Raw genomic sequence first — 20,377 nt, 5'->3', positions numbered from 1 at the left:
GACCTCATGAGCATGGACTCACTCTACAGCGGAAGAAAGTCAAATTATCTGAGGTCTAACCTATCAGATTTGGAAGGAAGATTCTGGAAGAAGATACAATAGTGAGTCTTGATTCTTCTAGTCCAGCCCTTGGAACTTTTACCAAGATCCTTGAGAAAAAAGGACCACAAACTAATAGAGTCATAAAAACCTAAGACTTGTAAGCTCTGCTGGAGACGGAACCTTCTTCAACCTAACCAAGAGCAAATTAATCAAGACATATAGGCCTGGCCACATGGAAACCAGCAAAGAGCAAAACAAGGAGACCAGGAAGAAATGCATCATGACGGAGGTGTGGGTGGTGGAAGAGATGCTGGTCCTGGAATAGTGGGAGGGTCAGAGGAAGGTAAATCAGCCCCGAGGAAGACCCGGAAACTCAGAGGGCTGGCAGACCATGACCTGTGGGTCAAATCCAGCCTGCTGCCTGTTTTTGCCCAGCCCTTGTCCTGAGAATGGTCTTCATATGATAAAGTGAAGGAAAACCAAAAGAAAATTTCATGATAAATGAGCACAACATGAAATTCAAATTTCCATGTCCATAAATACAGTCTCACTGGAACACGGCCATGTTGTGCCATAATAAGAAATATATATCTGGTCTCTGCCCACTCTTGCTCTTTTCAGTTTCCTGGCACACAGCTCCCGAAACCCTTGGAATCTCCAGAGTGATGGTCTTTTTTTAATGCTAATGAGGTAGCTGGTGGCCAGGGCCTCTGGGTCGCCTAGGACACAGCAAGCAACCTGGGGTTAGAGGGTTATAACTTTGCATCCCACCCAGATCTCTGGTGGGTAGGGGAAGGAGAGGCTGAAGTTTGAGTTAATCACTAATAGCCAATGATTTTTCTTTTTTTGCACTTTTATTTTTTTGATTAATTTTTATTGGGGTGTAGTTGCTTTACAATGTTGTGTTAGTTTCTGCTGTACAGCAAAGTGAATCAGCCATATGTGTACATACATCCCCCCTTTTTGGATTTGCTTCCCATTTAGGTCACCACAGAGCACTGAGTAGAGTTCCCCCGCTATACAGTAGGTTCCCATTTGTTATCTATTCTATACATAGTAGTGTGTATATGTCAATCTCAATCTCCCAATTCATCCCACCCACCCCTACCCCCTTGGTATCCACACGTGTCTCTCTTTCTGCTTTGCAAAAAGGTTCATTTGCACCATTGTTCTAGATCCCATGTGTAAGTGATATTACATCATATTTGTTTTACTCTGACTTATTTCACTCTGTGTGAGTCTCTAAGTCCATCCACATCTCTGCAAATGATGACCAATGATTTAACCATCATGCCTACATAATGAAGCCTCCATAGAAAAACCCAACTGTGGTGGCAAGCTCCTGGGCTGGGGAACATGTGTAGGTGCTAGGAAGGTGGGGCATCCAGAGCCCATGAAGTTCCAGGTCCTTCCCCACATCTTCCATCTGACTGTTCTTGAATTGTATCCTTTTATAATAAATGCGTATACAGTAAGCAAGCTATTTTCCTGAATTCTGTAAGCTCATCTGGCTATTATGGAACACAGAGAGGGGAGATGTGCGGACCTTTCATTCACGGTTAGTTGGTCAGAAGCACCAGAGGCATGAATGTGAGATTAGGATCTGAAGCCGGGGCAGTCTTGTGGGACTGTGCCCTCAACCTAAGGGATCCCGACACTAACTCTAGGGATATGGTCTCAGAACTGAATTAAACTGTAGGACACCCAGCTGGTGTCGCAATTTCTGGGGAGAGGAAACACACACATTTGGTGTTGGAAGTGAAGTACCGATAATATAGGGAAAACAGGGGTTTTCATGTTTACAAGTTCATTCATTTATACATGGCCTAAAGCTGCAGCTTTGGAACAGTGGCAGAACCAAGTAATTGCGAGAGACCCCCAAGGCCACCAAAGCCTATACTATTTACTGTCTGATCCTTTATAGCATCAGTTTGCTGATCTTATAAAACATCATATACATTATCTCCTTGAATCATCACTACCAGCCTATGAGGGGTGTGTATTTATATCTTTTACATAAAAAGAATCTAAAACATAGATTATTTGTCCTTGATCATTACTAGTGAGTGGCAGAAACAGGAAGTGAACCCAGGCCCATCTGATTATAAACCCAACGTGCTAGGGTGCCTTTGATAAATGGGGGACCTTTTCTATATCACAGGGATTATTCCTCAAATTCCTCCACCAGTACATACAGTCTCCACCAGTACATACCTGCCATTGGGCCTGTGGACTGAAGGAATGAAGCCGGGACATCCCAGAAATGCAGGTGTGAGATGCCCTCTCAGGACCCCGTGAACTCTCATGAGACGCCCCTGTGCAAAATTTTACTTTTATCTCTATGGTTTGGGGAAGCAAGTATGGTCAGAAGACAACTAGAAAGTCTGTGAGTGTCTCTAACACACTCAAGGGGTCTTTATAGTAAAGCAGAGGAATAAATTATGGGAAAGTATATTTTTCTGAGAAATTTTCCTTTAAAATCCCAAGGAAAAGACTAACAAAGGTGAAAAAATAGAGGTGCATTGGAGTAACGCTGACACAGAAGAGAGATTTTGAGTAAGACTCCCTCCCCTCCCCTACCATTCAACCAGGGCTCCGTCCTGGCAACACCGGAAGAGAGTCTCCCTGGTAGGTCCACGGGGCACAGGCCACCGACCGTTTAGAGGCCACTGGGCAGGAAGGGGCCTTCTCAAGTGTTCTGTTCAGCTCTTTCTTATTCTTGAGACAGAAAATAGTCTTTTGTCATTGACACTGACACACAATGCTTGAAGCTTATGCTGGAACCAGGTCAGACAAAGAAATGCAGCAAATTCCAACTGAAATTCAATTCTTTCTGAATTTTTACATTATGATTGAAGGTGTTAGACAGCTCAGCTGTGTCTGACTCTTTGAGACCCCATGGACTATAGTCCACCAGGCTCATCCGTCCATGGGATTCTCCAGGCAAGAATACTGGAGTGGCTTGCCATGCCCTCCTCCAGGAGATCTTCCTGACCCAGGGATCGAACCCGGGTCTCCTGCATTGCAGGCAGATTCTTTACCATCTGAGCCACATTGGTTCAAAAGAAATCATTACCAGAAATGACACTTGGCTTCTGAGCATGGGTTTGCAGGTATATATCTGGATACCGCAAAGGACATGTTGAGAGAGTGAGTCCTTTCCCATTAAATCTAAAACCACAACAACATTGTTTTAAGGCCTTCTCATCTCTAACTGCCTGGAAACAGGGAAAGTTCCAAGAAACCTTCCTGTTCACAGTGAACCCAAACAATGCTTCTCCTTCATTTCAGTATCGTTTACACAAAGACACAGCATTTACATAACACGAGCTCAGAGCCTGAAGAGACATTAGAGATTATTTACTGCAATCCTTCCCACTCACAGATGGCAGAACAGAAATCCAGATTCTTGTGACTTGGCCCAAATCCAAAGCTGCTGAGGGTCAGAGGTTACTCTGAAAGGGAGGCCATTTGACCTGGAGTCCAGAGTTCACTCCCATGCACTCTGATCGCCTCCTCAACTGAAAGGCTGGGAAGCCCCCGCTTTCTGTGGGCCCCCCACCGAAGCTGCAATGGCTTCAAGAACTTCACACTTGGTACTCTGAGCTCAAGTTTCACACCTGAAAGTTACTGTACATGCTACACTTCATCTTCATACCACACCAATATGAACGCATACTATAAAACTGTTTTGGCATCTACAGCTTCTAAAACATTTCCCCAGGCTCTTTTTCATGATTTTCTCATCACCTTTTGCACTTTCTCAAGAAGCTATCTTTAGTCTTTCTTTAATTCTCCAAACATATTTTCTAAATAGCCTGACTTATTCATTACCCTGTCTCTGCCCCTTAATTGAAAATTAAGTATGTTTCCAGCCTTAATCTAACAAGCCAGTGCAGGTCACAATTTATCCAGCTGTAGGCTTCTAGTAAGTTATTTTATGCTGAAATTAAAAGACAAGACTATCAGCTTGGAGTCATCTGGTATAAACATGGAAAGGATATAGAGGTATTAAGTCCTTATTATATGGGTCACTCCATCTTTTCCCTTTATTTTCCCTAGGTCCTTCTGTACATGCAACACAAACACAAATATGTAACAACTAGAGAAGAAATTATTTTGAAAATATTTTTCTATATATTTTCCTGTTCTATTTTATTGTTTTGTATGAGCTGTCCTATTCATTTTTATTATATTTATCAATTATCTTCCTTTTCCATTTTATTATTTAATGTTTACCTTTTGGGGAAGAGAAAAAAATCTCATTGCACATAGAAATGCATGAAGTTCACTAAGGTCATTTGAAAATGACGAGAGATTGGACGTGAAGTCATGAGCAGAAGGGCATGCCGTGAAAGAAGGACAGTGTGGGTGAACGGAGGGGATACAGGAAGTTGTGGGGAGTGCAGGAAAGGATGGTGCCAGAGATAGTCCAAAATTAAAGTTGGCATCAGTGGCAACTGACTAGGTCCGAGGAGCAGGATGACTCAAGTTCTGCCTGGGAGGATGATGTGCCATGAATAGAAACTGGCAGCAGAAGCCAGGTTGAGAGAAGGATGGTCCACTGTGTTTTGTACACATGGATCGTGAACTGTTAAGAGGGACATATGGATAGAGATACATCTAAAAATTCAAGTCTTTAATTAAATGGCATAAAACAGATTAGAGATATGAATCTGTGGTTCTCCACATACAGGAAGTCATTCAAATCGGGACATTTACTCAAACTGTTCAATGTTAAAGGGCAACAAAAGAAATAGAAAAGAGCCAAATGGAAGATTCTGGGGAATATTCATACTTAAGGATGTTATGGTTCAGATGGAGAAGCAGAAATAAGAAAAGTGTGCTGAGAAGGAAAAAGAAGAGGGCACTATTCAAAAAGAGGTGTTTGTTGGGAGTCTGAAGACAGTCACGGTATTGTGTTCAGACAGGCTGCCACAACACAGCACCATATTGGGTAACCGGGTGGCCTGAGCAATACTAATGCATTTTCTTAGGTTCTACAGGTGGGAGACCAATGTCATGGCATGAGCATGGATGAGTTTTGGTGAAAGCTATCTTTTTGGTTTGCAGATGCCTACCTTCTCACAGTGCCTTCACAAGAAGGGGAGAGAAAGAGAGACAGAGAGAATGATAATTCTCGGGTGTCTTGTTAAAAGGGCACCAACCCCATCACAAGTTACTGTAACAGGGAAGAACACATCTGACTCCATATTGGAACTGTTTCTTTTTCTCTACCCTTTGTGTTCTATTGCTTTTGCTACAAATGAATTACTAAAGGGATGGAAGTGTACAATAGCTGGAATATCTATTCCAATAGCTGGAAGTGTACAAAATGGACTGTCTCTGGGAACAATGCTTCCCATGCCTGAATACCTTTGTTCAGCTCACAAGAAACATTCTGAGGAGGCCCACCTGTGAATGGCTGCAAGAAAGAAAAGTTAACCCATCTTCTCCAGGGTCTGGCTTGAACCACAAAATATTTGCAATAATTTATTAAGAGCCTCTTGATGAAGGTGAAAGAGGAGAGTAAAAAAGCTAGCTTAAAACTCAACATTCAAAAAACTAAGATCATGGCATCTGGTCGCATCACTTCATGGCAAATAGATGGAGAAACAATGGAAACAGTGACAGACTTTATTTTCTTGGGCTCCAAAATCACTGTGGATGGTGACTGCAGCCATGAAATTAAAAGACACTTGTTTCTTTGAAGAAAAGCTATGACAAATTCAGACAGTGTATTAAAAAGCAGAGACATTACTTTGCCAACAAAGGTCCATATAGTCAGATCTATGGTTTTTCTAGTAATCATGTATGGATGTGAGAGTTAGACCACAAAGAAGGCTGAGCACCAAAGAATTGATGCTTTCAAACTGTGGTGTTGGAGAAGACTCTTGAGAGTCCTTTGGATAGCAAGGAGATCAAACCAAACACTCCTAAAGGAAACCAACCCTGAATATTCATTGGAAGCACTGATGCTGAAGCTGAAGCTCCAATACTTTGGCCACAGACTTATTCTATTCTATTCTGTTCTATTAGAATAGACCTTGGATGCTTGGAAAGATTGAAGGCAGGAAAAGAAGGGGATGACAGAGGATGAGATGGTTGGATGGCATCACGGACTCAATGGACATGTTGGAGCAAACTCCAGGAGATGGTGAAGGATAGGGAAACCTGGCATGCTGCAATCCATGAGGTCACAAAGAGTAGGACATGACTGAGCAACTGAACAACAACAACAAAAAATCACCTTTTATACTTTACTGCCTCACCTCCCCTTCTTTGCTTTACAAAAGAAACTAGAATCCAAACCCAGGGAAGATGGTTCTTTGGAACACGAATCCACCATCTTCTTGATCTGGTTGCTTTCTGAATAAAGCCAATATTCCTTGTCCCAACAACTCATCGCTGGATTTATTGACCTGTCATGCGGCAAGCTGTATGAGCTTGTACTTGGTAACACTCCCACCCTATGATCTCACCTAAACCTAATACTAACCAATAAACATCTCTTTATGTCAATAATATTAGTCATGAGACAAAAACCCATTAGAATGTCTAAAATTTAAAAGCAACAATGTCAAGACTTTATGATGATAAGAAATAACTGGAATTTTTCATAAACTGATGGTGGGAATGAAAAAATGAACAATCACTTTGGAAAGCAGTTTGGTTGTTTCTGGAAATGCTGACACAACCTGTCATACCACCCAGCTATTCCATTTCTAGGTAATTACTCATGAGGAAGGTAAATATATATACAAACACAGGCTTGAACACAGATATTCATGAAGCAGCTTTACTCATAATAGTCAAAAACTGGAAACAATTGAGATGTCTTGAATCACAGGAATGAATGAAAAAGATGCTGAATAGCCATATAGTGAAAATGACTACTATCCAGCAGACACATGTAACAAAGATAAATCTCAAAACCATTATGTGAGTGAATGGGACTGCACACATGAGTCCACATTGAAATATTACTTTGTATAAAATCTAAGTACTGCAAGCAAACCTATACCTACAGACAACTATTTTCTGCAAATAGAGGACAGGGTGCTGATTGGAAAAGGACACAGGAGAAATGACAGAAGTGATTTTTATCTGGATTGTGGTGGTGGTTTCATGCGTGTGTACAGCTATCAAATCTTATCTAATTATTGTCTGTTTTTTGTATTTGAGGTTGTTTGTATTAATATATGTTGTACCTTAGCCAAGTTTAAGGGAAAAAAACTCAGTGGAGGACTACAAGAAATATAAATGAACTAAATTCCAAAGTAAATAGACAAGAAGCCCCAGGAGAGATGAGACCTGTGCTATTTTCATCCCAGAAGAAGTGGTGGAAGATGCAAAATCTCCCACAGGTCAGAGTCTTTTCATCAGACTTTTAGCAGCTGCAGGAGAGACCAGAACACCAAGAACCCCTCAGCTAAGATGCATGTGTGCTATATGACACACACAACCGATACATGACATCAGGAGAGGAAGAAAAAAGTGACCCACAATCAAGAGAAAACAATCAACAGAAAGAGACCAAGAATTGGCCCAGATGCTGTCATCAAACAGAACTTTAAAACGACCCAGAGGGATGGTATGGGGAGGGAGAAGGGAGGAGGGTTCAGGATGGGGAACACATGTATACCTGTGGTGGATTCATTTTGATATATGGCAAAACCAATACAATATTGTAAAGTTAAAAAATAAAATAAATTTTTTAAATAAATAAATAAAACAACCATGAAAAATATACATTAGAATCCAGTGGTATAGTTGAATAGCAGCCATAAGAGGGGGTTTCCATTAAGAAACAGAATGCAAAGAAAAAGAAACAATTGGAAATGCTAAAAATCACAGCAACAGAAATAAAGAATTCCATTTAACATCAGAGGAAAGGATCAGTGAACATGAAGTCAAATTAATAGAAATAACTCCAACAAAGCCACAAAGAGAACAAAGAGTGATCAAATAGATCTGAAATCTGTAGGACAACACCTAAAGGCCTAACATATATGCATTTAGAGTCCAGAAAATAAAAGAGAGGAAATGAAAGTAAAAAAATATTTGAACAAATAATGGCTGGAAACATTCTCTATTTGATGATAGTATCAAACACAGATCCAAGAAGTTCATTAAAACTCATACATGATAAACACAAAGAAAACTACAGCTAGGCATAATGTTATCAGACCTCTGAAATTCAAAGATAAAAAGAAAACTTTTTAAAAAATATCCAGAGGTTAAAGAAAAAGAAACAGAGAGGAAATGATATGATCTGTACTTACTTTTCACCAAAGCAATAAAGACTAGCAGATAGTGCAACAAAGATGTATGGGCTGAAAGAAGAAAAAAACTCTCTTTACCTTAAGTTGTAAATCCAACAAAATATTCTTTAAGAATTAATATGAAAACAATTTCCTAAATATCACAGTCATAACTTTAGACTGGTGGAAAATTTAATGATACTTTTATTTTAGTTAAACTATATTTCTATCATTTGTACTAAATGTATTAATTTTTCTTGTCTTATGTGTTTTATTTGGAAGTTCATAGACCATCAAAACCTAACTCTAAAGCTCATTATGCTACAGAGTCTAATCTGACTATTTTAAAAACACTATTGATTATATGCAAACCATCAGAAACACCTATATGTAAGTGGTTAAGGTGGTAAACATAGTTTTTAAAAGATGCTTGGCTAAAAAGACTGGTTCCACCACTAATTTGATGTATGATATTTAGGCAAATTACTTTTCTGCTCTTGACTTTGCTTCCGCATCTTAAATTAAATGATGAGGGTAGAACAATTCCCAGGGGGTTCAAGAAGGGTAATTTGGTTTTCCCAGTGCTTGGAATATAGTATGTACTTAATGAACGTTGACTATTATTGCCTGAAATTAGGTTTATATCTTTCTAGCCCCTTGATGTTTCTTTGTTCGAGGCTTGGTTACCAAAGCAGTAGTTGTCAGTGTGTGCAAAGTTCTGCACACCCTGGGGGATGTCTCAAGAGTCACTCACAGGACGTGCAAGGTCAGAGCTGCCTTCATGCCAGCGCTCAGACACCCTGTGTCCTTCCCGTTCTCATTCTCTCCCAAGGGCACTGTGCAGCTTCCTGGAAGTCACATGACAGCTGCAATGTCATCATTCTACAACTAATGAAATGCTGCCTGTGTAGACTTTTCTAGGGTAGGAGCTTTAGGGTATGAATGTTATAAATGTATGTATTTGGGGGAGGTAAACTCGGTTTGTTCTCAGAACTTCTACTGTGCTCCTTCTCCCTATTGTTGGTTGTACTTGCTCTGATCTCTGTTAACTTCATTATTGTCCAATAAATCATTATTCTGAAATTCCCAAGTTGTTCTTACACCTACCTGTAAACACAAGAAGTAACCACTCTTGTGGGTTTTGTTTTGCAGTGACATTAAATTATAGTAACTTTTCTTAATTTGAAATTTTCAGCTTAACAGTTATTATTTTAAAATTTAATAATATTTATTCTAATTTAAAGAATAATTTATTTATAGTTTTCTTCTATTTAAGGACAGATTTTTGGCTTGAAAAGAGGGAACTGGAAAACTTCCTCAACCCACAGCTGCCCCGTGTACATCTACCATGGCAGTTGGACAGCTTCCCAATACTTCAAGTTTTCTTGATGAGATCATGGTGATGTTAATTAATGTGATTATTCTCCTATTCTATAATAAAGTGTAGTTTGTCAACATCTGGAAGATCTGCAAAACAAGGAGACCAGAATTTTCCAGTGACCATGATGTTCCAAACTCATGCAGGAACAAAGGTTCCATTCACAGAAAGATGGATTTTAATGGCTTCAGATCCTATATGGCAAGCAACCTTTATGAAATGATCACTTCTCAAATTTCAAAATTTTTATACCAAAAGAATATCTATAGCTGTATTAAGACACATGAAACCACTCCTCTCTTTTCAATTGTGCTTCAGGGTAAAGCTGGATTTTTTCATACACTTCAACTGGAACAACTTGAATGTGTTAAATATTGAAAATATATTCCTTTTTATTTCAAACAATTATATACTGATTGTGAGTTATTTTACCAAATGCATAGTTACTGCTCACAGATGAAAAACTGTAAGTCTCACTAACTGTGTGGCTATACCACCGCTTTACTCTCATCTTAACACTCACTCTCCATCAACCAAGGATGCATGCTTCTCTCCAATCCTGGACAAGACTATAACTTTCCTCTTAAAGCTCATATTCTGTCCTGGAATTCATCACAAGTGCTTTCTTTGTGTTCAGTCATTCAGTTGTGTCCAACTCTTTGCGGCCCTATGGACTGTAGCCCACCAGGCTCCTCTGTCCATAGGATTTTCCAGGCAAGAATACTGGAGTGGGTTGCCTTTTCCTACTTTAGGGGATCTTCCAGACCCAGGGAACAAACCTGCGTCTCTTGCATCTCCTGCTTTGGCAGGCAGATTCTTTACTACTGAGCCCCCTGGGGAGCCCATGCTTTCTTTAAGACCTTTCTTTATAATTATTCTACCTACGTAAAATCTTTAATCTTTCTGTCTCTCTGAACTCCTGGATTTACCCATCCATCCAACCATTCATTTATTCATACATCCTGCAAGTTATTTATTAAGCACCTATTACTGCATTTTAAAGGACGAGGTTTCAGGAATTAAAAAAAAATCAAACGAAAACAAGCCAACACTAGATGATAAAGGAGAGTCTCGTGTAGGAGTCAGTGTATGGACAGAATAAAAACACACAAATTTAGTGAAGTGTGCTCTATTATGAGGTGTTCTGTGTCATGGGGACACAGAAAAGCCTGTTTTAACCCTGACACAGTACTTTGGTAAGTGCTTCCTCAAATAAATGACTTAAGATGAGCCTTGTTGAGTAAGTAAGAACAACAAAGCATAGGAAACAAGAAAAGGGATTCCAAGGAGCAGAAAAATTTGTGCAGAGGAAAAAGGCAAAACAAGAGAGTCTGGTGACAAACTGCAGCCAAGACAATATAGCTGTAACACAGTATTCAAGTAGGAGCATGACTGAAACATGGGACCAGAGTTAGACATAAAGTATGCTGTCAGATTATCCACTTGATGCTGTGAGCACCACGGGGTTTCTACACCACTTAAAAGGCTGTGTGACACCGAGCATGCAGCAAAAATTCTTGGTACTCACGCAATGACCAATGCTTTTTTATCAAGGACAGTTACTGCAAAAAAAAAAAAGCCAAATGCCATTTTACTGTGTGTAAAACAGATTGACACACCCCAGGTCCCAACATCCACCATGCACTGAAACAGAGCCAATATTAAGACAAGAAGAACTAAACAGATTTTACTTGGTTTGATTTAGATAGATAATCAAGGCAGGTGAGCAAAAATGTTCTAGCCACCTCCGGTTAAGACATTCCTTCGTCAGCAAAGAAGAAAACTAATAGGGAAGAAAGATATAGAACAGTTACCCCGTGTCCACTCCAAAGGAATGGATCAATCCAAAAGAGTTGACTGTGGGGCAAGACCAATGGAAGAGAAACTTTTGTAGAGAGTAACCTTATGACACCTGTGACACCCGGTCTTCTTGTTCCTGGACAAGCCGTCAAGTGAGGTGTAGGGATAATCCAGCCTAAGTAAGATAAACTAGGACAGAGGTGGTGAGAGATAGTGACTTCAGCTAGGATGACCTGCTACCCTCAGACTCTATCCAAAACTATCACATCTTGCTCCACTGGGAAAATTCTTTAGCATAAGATGACACAGTAAGAGCTTAAGAACATTATTATAAACAGTCCCCACAAAAAAGACCCAGAAATAGAGGCTGTGGAATATGAAACTGTTATTTGCTGTGGAGATGAACAAAGAAGAATGTTAATTATCATTAGTGACTGCAAATATTTTAAGACATTGAAAAAAATGAATTTTTAACCCAGAATTTTCATGGGGAGGACTGCCTTTTGCTGATCACACTTGGAAACATACAGTGCTAATCCAGCATAAAAATCTGTTGCTTCAAATCTTGACACATCAAGTCTCAATAATGTTAGTATGTTTATCCAAGTGTCTTCCACATTATATTTGTAATCCTCTAAATTCTTCATCCATGGTGAAGAATTAACCTATGTTAAGCTTTATATTCACAAATACACAACTTAAAAGTTCATATTATACTAATGAAACAGTGAAATTGTGTCCCATATTTACTTAACTTAATCATATGAGCCACATATCATTTAACTAGTTATAATTGAGCATATCTGAAGTTGCAAAATGGTTGAGAATTGAAAATAAGGAGCTGACAATTCCAGTGCATACATATAAAATTAGACTAGTAATGCAACATATCTAATAAAAATACACAGCATTGGAACTCTGCTGGTGGTCCAGGGGTTAAGAATCCGCCTTGCAGTCCCTGCCTTGCAGGGGACACAGGTTTGATCCCTTGTTGGGAAATGAGGAGCCCCTATGCTGTGAAGCAACTAAGCCCATGCGCCACAGTTAGAGAGTCTGTGCGCTGCAACAAAAGATCCGATGCAGCCAAGTAAGTAAATAAATCTTTTTAAAAGACAGAGTATTAAAGTTCTAAGCTTTGTCAACCTCATGGATGGAAACACCTGATGCAAGGTGAGGAGCCACACAATTTCCTTGTTACGTCTAGAGGTGCACCCCAAACTCTGAAGTGTTCAAACTGATGTATGAAAGTCTAATTAAAAGTGGTGCCTAAGCCACACAGCCCTTCCCCAAAACTCAAAAAAACAAAATGGTTTCACATAACCTAATGAAGAAAGGTTCAGTGGCCATCCCAATCTTGTAACCTAACCCCATTTTACTGTAAATCTTTTTACCAATATTCTCCAACACTCACTGCTCCCAGCTGCCCATTTCACATCATACAATTTCAATCGAATGCTCATGATTTCTGGAGCACTTCTATTACATGTCTGTGAACAGAATGGGAACTAACCTGAGATGGTACCTCCTCTCATTGCAGACAATTCAGGAAGCGATTACAGCAGAGGATAAGACAGAGAAACACAAATACCATATGATATTGTTTATACATGAAATCTAAAACTGGTACAAATGAACTTGTTTACAAAACAAAAACAGACCCACACACATAGAAAACAAACTTATGGCTACCAAAGGGCAAAGGGAGGGAGAGAGAAATCAGGAGTTTGGGATGAACATATACACACTATTATATATAAAATAGATAAACAAGGACCTATTGTATAGTACAGGGAACTATACTCAATATTTTGTAATAATGTATAAGGGTGAAGAATCTGAAAAGAATAGATATATATGTATGTATATGTGTAACCAATTCAAATTGCTATATACCTGAAACTAACACAACATGTAAATCAACTATAGTCCAATAAATAAATTATAGCAGACAATAATAATAGGATGAGGGATGAACAGGGAGGTGCAAAGAAACATAACAAGCTCTTGCAGATGTGGAAGAGTAACTAAGGTTCTGGGAAGCAGAGCCCAGATTGAGATGTGAAGGCTGAGGAGGTACCAGCTCCCCTGAAACCCAGAGAGGGGCAGGGAATCTAGAAAGGGATGGGATGTCATCCCGTTTCCTGCAAAGGGGCACTACAGAGCTGCGGGGTGTGAAGAACTGCCCATGCAGTTCTCCGTCCATAAATGGTTTCACACATTCACATTCACAGCCTCACACACCCTCTCTCACTCACACACTCTCACCCTAACATTCTCTCACACCCTCACAGACTTTCACCCTCATATATCCTCACATACACACATACCTTCACACACTCTCGCCCACACATACCCTCACACACTCACACACACTTGCACACCTCTCACACCTACACACCCAGCTGCCTCCTGCACGGCCCCTTCCTTTCGTCTGCCTCTGACACTCTCCACCCTCCCATATATTTATACCCCACAGGTCCTGCAACATCCAGCAACCTCGTCCTGCTGTAAAACCTCCCCTAAGCACCAGACCTTCCCCAGAAAGCCTTCTTCAGCACCTCCCTCCTGTGGGATTACAGCTTCTGAGTTCTTATACAACTGCAGCACAAATATCAGTCTCTCAGTTGAGTGCTGCTGTGTAATTCTGAGACTGTTCTGGTGCTGGTATCTTTCACACACGGACTTTAACTTCAGGCAGGCAAGACTGTCATAATCTTTGCATCTTCCTCAGAGACATACATAATCCATAATACACTTCATCATGAGGTACGAAAGAGGGACTAACCTCTGAAGAGTGTGTCCTAAAACATAAAGTAAGCTGAAGCTTTCGAAAAATCATGTGTTTTGAAAAATCACAAATTCAAAAAATGTTCTTTCAATTCTCATTCTTATTGCCAGATACAGAAGTGCTAACCGTGTTCTTTAGCTGTAGGAAGAGCACACTGATTGCTCGCGGCAAAGATATTCAAACGATGCTACCTGACTGACAGGCAGAATTACCGGATGCTGGTATGGTTTCATCTCAGCTCTTCAAGAAAATATCATCATCCTGGCAAAAGCAAGGCAAAAATCAAAGTAACAAATTTAAGGTCCAAGCAAGAGTATGAAGTTAAATATTCCAAAAGAGTTTAAATCCATTAATTTGGAAAAATCTCACCACAAAGTACTGAAAGCGTGTGTGGATGTGATAAGGGAACAGTTAAAATCATCTTTTAAAACATTATGATGAAGGAAGGGTTGATAGAGAGCAAGGAATCTTGCTATGGTCTCAATTCTCAAAATACAGAAGTTAGATTCCACCAACTTTATAGCCAAGAGCACTTGACACTGATTCCAGGCTAGATTCTCAACATTATGGTCTGTACACACCCAAAATGTGAAGCATTGTTACCTACCAGCTAGGGAGACACAAGGAACCCATCATTACAGAGGAGCCTAGGGGTTATTTCCTTCTGTTTTTACAGGTTTACTTGACAGCTAGTCTGCAGAAAGTGGAAATGCACACCAGCAAGGAATCTGATCAAGTCTGTCACAGAATATACCCACTCGGGCCACACAAAGGAATGTAAACTCTGATGAATGAGTTACTTGACCATAACACAACATGAACAGCCTTCTAAAGATGGCTGATTAATTCAGGGACTCTTGAGGGGAGGCATCTGGGGCTAAATGTTCTGCCCGTTCTCCATTCTGTACAGGTATTGGAAGAAGGTATTAATTGTATCCTGATTAAATCTGCTCATGCCTCTAAATGAAGAAGAATAGCTAGCCTGTCTCATTGAATTAAAATCCGAAAATATCCTGACCCTCTGGAACAATAGGCTAACTAAAGGTAAAGATTGTATTTAGTTGCAGTAACTATTTTTTAAAGTCCCACATTTAGTGGCCAAATGTGCAAACTGAGGAAAAGAAGTATACGTGCAGAGGAGAATGCAAAAAGATGCCTAATTAAACAGTGTAGTATGGATGCAAAAAATACAGTGGAAGAGACACCAGATTTGATTTTAGGATGATTTACCATATGGTATTTAGAAGAGATTAATTATGTTAGTCCTCTCGTCTTGCTTCAGCTCTCAGGACCACATTTTCAGAAAAACAAGAATGCACCCAAAGGAGAAATTCCCTGATGATAATAAGATATTCAAACTATGCCAATTAAGGGTGAGTTGAAGAAAATGAACATTACCATAGAGATCTCATGTCCGACTCTTTGTGACCCCATGGACTATACAATCCATGGAACGCTCCAGGCCAGAATACTGTTCCCTTCTCCAGGGGATCTTCCCAACCCAGGGATCAAACCCAGGCCTCCCACATTTCAGGTGGATTCTTTTGCCATCTGAGCCATCAGGGAAGCCCAAGAATACTGGAGTGAGTAGCCTATCCCTTCTCCAGCAGATCTTCCTGGCCCATGAATAGAACCAGGGTCTTCTGCATTGCAGGTGGATTCTCTACCAACTGAGTTACCAGGGAAGCCATACATGTCTCAAATATTATATATAAAAGCTTTCTGTATAAGTACTCTAAAAGGTAAAAATTTGGATATGAATATTATAAAGGCAAATAGTATAGCTCAATATAAGAAAAGAATTATTATGCTCAGAACAGGTCAAATAAAGGAATGCCTTCCACATTCAAGATAAATCTTGGTAAGGAGCTTGCTAAATCAATCTTAATATTCACCTTGAATTTGGAAATAAGGTCACCTGCTAAGAATGAAAAAACTAAAGATAATTTGGACTGGAAAACTCTGCCACATGTCTCATAGAGAAATTGATAGGAATTATCCAAGAAAGAATAAAATAACTGCCTAGAGCTATTAACCACCCCTGAAGCTGAAGTTGGTGGGAATCAAGAGCTAAGAGGTCTAGCAGCAAGAAAGCAGAGGAATGGAGCACAGCTGACATTTCTTGCCAAAATCATTGCACTGAGTAAAGACAGAAAAACCTGAGAAAATTGGAAATGGCTAAGGAGTAGTCACCGGAGAGGAGGGTGTAAGTGGTTTTGAGTAAAAGGGCTTATCGGAAGGACAAGGGGTTGAGGTCAGAAAAAGAATATGAAGTGCTCAGCATCTTCAGCTGGGCAGAAAGGCCCAGGGAGGTGGACTGCAGTCCTGTGGATCCAATGCTTAGAAGTTGAATTAAGTTATAGGCGATTACAGTTGGTCAAAGTGTAGAAAACAAATCCTCTGTTAGTGTAGATTCTCAAGGAAAGTGGAATGTTCAGGAAGTCAATAAGCACAGGTCATGGGGAGAGGGTAAATGGTGTAAACTTAGAAAGACAAAAGGTAGTTGGGCAGTGGTGAATGAGCAGTTACAAGCAGCTCTGAACCAGCTGCAAGCCCCATGGGAAAAAAGCACAGCAGTGTTCTTTCCTGCAGGCTCCTCACAAGACAGATGCTAATCCAGAGACAGTATTCCCAAACCAAATACCCACAGCACCAACGCATCAAAAAACGAATCGATAACTATGAAGAAGAAAAAAATAATTACGAAGATAACACAATTAAGCTTATTAGGCACCCACCATGTGCCAGGCATCTTGAATCCAAGGATGAACAGCCTGAGAGTGATTTGAGTTTGGTAGTGATGCAGATACATAAACAGGTATTTTTTTAAATTGGAGTATAGTTTATTTGCAAAGCTGTCTCAGTTTCACGTGTACAGCACAGTGATCAGTTATACACAGACACACACACACACACACATATGTAGGTATATTCTTTTTCAGACTCTTTTCCCGTTATAATTTATTACAAAACATTGAGTATAATTCCCTGTGCTATACAGTAGGTCTCCATTGTTTACCTGCTTTATATATATATATATATATAAAGTAGTAGTAGTTTTGTATTTGTTTATATAAAGTAGTTTTTATATCAAGTAGTAGTTTTGTATTTTAATCCTAAACTCCTAATTTATCCTTTCCCTTCTCTGCTTTGGTAACCATAGGTTTGTTTTCTGTGTCTGTGGGCCTATTTCTGGTTTGTAAATCAGTTCCTCTGTATCAGCTTTTTAGATTCCACACATAAGTGACATCATATGATAAATGTCTTTCTCTGTCTGGTTACCTGTCTGAATGGGTATTTTTGATGTAAGGCAACACAGCGAAAAGGCAAATAGAATTATGTCAGACCTGGAAAAAATTCAGAATGAAGAAGCTTTCCTTGGTCTGCCCAGACCCCTTTCCCAGAGTGCTCGCTCCCAAAGCCATTGTCTTCTTTGGGCTTCTTACTAATTCCTACTGTAGTGAGGAGGAGGAGGTGGTGAGTGAATTAACTTGAGTTGCCTTTGATTTTCTGCAAGGGAGGGTTTATTTTAATAATAATAATAACAAAAGATTATTAACAGAAAGAATTCCAGGAAAGCAACTACAAGCAGTTGATAATCACCATTTTGTGGGGGGGTGCCAGGTGAGGGGGTGTGCCCACGGGGGTACATGGCCCAGAGTCCCTCCAGTTTTATAAACTACTGCTGCTGGTGGTGACTGGCCTAAAACCCCTCACTCCTAGCAAATACTTCCGTTCATACTCTATAAGCCTCAAGGCTATGGGAAGTGCAAGCCTATTGGCCTACACTCAGGGGACAGAGAAACAAACTAGGTCAGACACTTCCAAACCGTTTGAGAAAAACAGAAGAAGCCTATGTAAGTCAGGAAAGCCAAAAAATTACTCTAGTGTCAAATGAGTCAACTAGTCTATGAGTGGCTAAATTTATTCATCTAAAGACCTAAAAATGGCAAAAAACTCTTCTTGTATCAAGAGGGAGAGACCTAACCAAAACTACTGCCCAGCCACCTAACAAATGCTTACTGAAAACATCTAGAAGGCTAGAGACGAAAAACCAGTGAAATCACTGATATTTTAGAAAGAAAAATACGTTTCCACAAATATGCAAAAAAGTAATAAATAGTAACATTTAACAAAAGTTGCTTGGGTAAATATTTATAATTAAGTGGTATAAAAATCAATGACATAAAAGTTTTATTTCCTAGCAAATAAAAGGAAGCTAAGCAACTTCCTGGCAAATCTGACATTCATAACGGAAATAACAATTTGAATTCACTTACTTCTTTACTTATTAATCCAATATTGGATTAAATCCAATTTTAATTAATCCAATTCATTCCAATTAATTAATCCAATTTTAATCCGATATTTTTAATCCAATCTTGATTGATTTAAAGTTTTTCAAAGTAATGTCTTAACATAAGATCACTTAATAAACCGTAGTTATAAGAGATATGAGGACCAAGCCTTGTGAAGCTGCATCTCCATGTTCTCAAGAATGACAAAAAAGTACCTTGAACATGTTATTTTATACCCAAGTACCTTGTAGCAGACCTTTAAGGTGCTTCTTATATTCATACATTATAAAACACTGTACCATGCATAAGTACTTTCCATTATATTTGTGTTGGGTTTCAATGAGAGAAAAATAAAATTCCTTTTTTCTCTGTCATGCACTGAAAAAAAGATCTTACAGCACAAGAAGCAGCAGAAGGTAGCCATCTATTAATTACATATTTCTATTAAATAAACTTAAGCTACTTCAGTTTCCTAACAGATACATTTTAAAATATACAAGTGTGTCTGTTTTATGTGAGACGCTTAATTACTGTAACAATATTTAATTATTCTAGAATTTTCCTAACAGGTTTTATGCAAAAAGCCTGCTGTTTTAACATGAAAAGAATAGCTTATTTAACTCTGTGGTTTTTATTTTTCTATTGGGTCGAAAATCACTTTAAATTACCTGAGAACCCTGGGTTATCTCCCTCAAAATGCAGCGACTCAAATGTTTTATGTAAAATTTCTAGACCCCGGGAAGCAATCCACAAACCAAGCTGTGTAATAACTGAACAGAGTCCAGACTACACCGGCAACCTCCCCAAATGCCTAATAAAGTTTGCATGGCTTTTTGACAAGTTAAGATTTGCTTTGAAATTTTAGATATTCATATTTTTGTTATATTGTTGCCATTATTGACTTTTACCACTCTTCATAATATAGTACCGGAAATGACAACTCCTGAAGAAACAAAACAAAAACAGCCGTTTTAGGAAAAGCAACAGATTAGTATTACACTATGAACCAAGATAAAAATCTATATCCATCACTTGAAGACTCCAACGCTTACCCATGTGTCATCAGAGGATCAAAGATGTTCCTCCTAAGAGCAGTTCTAGTGAAGAGGTAAACATTTAATAAAATCACCATCACAGAACAGACTCTGATACGTTATAAATGAAGCTCTAATTTAGAACTATGTTTTATGACCTGTTCTTCTTAAAATTCCGAAGGGGTTCAATATGTTGGAAACCAAGATGCACTGCCACAAGTAAGCGACACGTTCAACCTTCTGGTTTACTTCGGAAGATACACACTGTTCACCAAGTGCAAAAGGAAGGCACAACCCTGTGAAGTGAGGGAGCAAAAGAAGACGCAGGGAATCCATAGCCTGAAACCACGTGACCACAGTGCAAAGCAGCCTCCGCACAAGTGCCCCCGCGAGGCTGCTCAGCCCATCCAAGACGGGCTCCGGGCACGGAGACGCAGACCCCTGCTCACTGCTCCCCAAATCACAGTGGGAATCACACACCCCAAGCAGCAATTAACACACGCGCCAGCGGGCACCCCGACACAGACACGCGCGCTCACAAACACACGCGAACACACACCCCGACAAACATGCACAGACACACACGCGCGCACGCACATTCACTCCTCGGTGGAGCCCCGGCAGCCCCCGTGGAAGTTTGAGGGCGGCCCCGCTAAGCTATACCGGATCGCAGCCTCCCGCCCCGTAGGAGCGCGAACCGCGCACCCGCGCAGCGCGGCCTCACTCTGCGGGCTCCGATCCCCCGGCGCCCGGGCCGTGGGAGAGCAGCTCCC

At 39.9% G+C, this 20,377-nt stretch overlaps 1 protein-coding gene across 5 annotated transcripts in view; it reads right to left on the bottom strand.

Annotated features, from left to right (window-relative positions):
* GUCY1A3 (guanylate cyclase 1, soluble, alpha 3) overlaps positions 1–20,377 on the bottom strand; it is a 65,093-nt gene that overhangs the window by 44,246 nt on the left and 470 nt on the right. For 2 of the 5 annotated variants that reach the window (XM_010852505.1, XM_010852509.1), the window contains exon 1: positions 19,623–20,365. The exons of the other annotated variants lie outside the window; for them this stretch is intronic. The gene's annotated coding sequence lies outside the window, so the exon portion shown is untranslated. Of the gene's footprint in view, positions 1–19,622; positions 20,366–20,377 lie in introns of those variants that run through there. 5 annotated transcript variants of the gene reach the window in all.

This window comes from Bison bison, unplaced genomic scaffold (genome assembly GCF_000754665.1).
Source record: "Bison bison bison isolate TAMUID 2011002044 unplaced genomic scaffold, Bison_UMD1.0 scf7180017864312, whole genome shotgun sequence".
In the NCBI taxonomy this organism is placed as follows: domain Eukaryota; kingdom Metazoa; phylum Chordata; class Mammalia; order Artiodactyla; family Bovidae; genus Bison; species Bison bison.
This window is presented reverse-complemented; position numbering and strand designations above follow the sequence as displayed.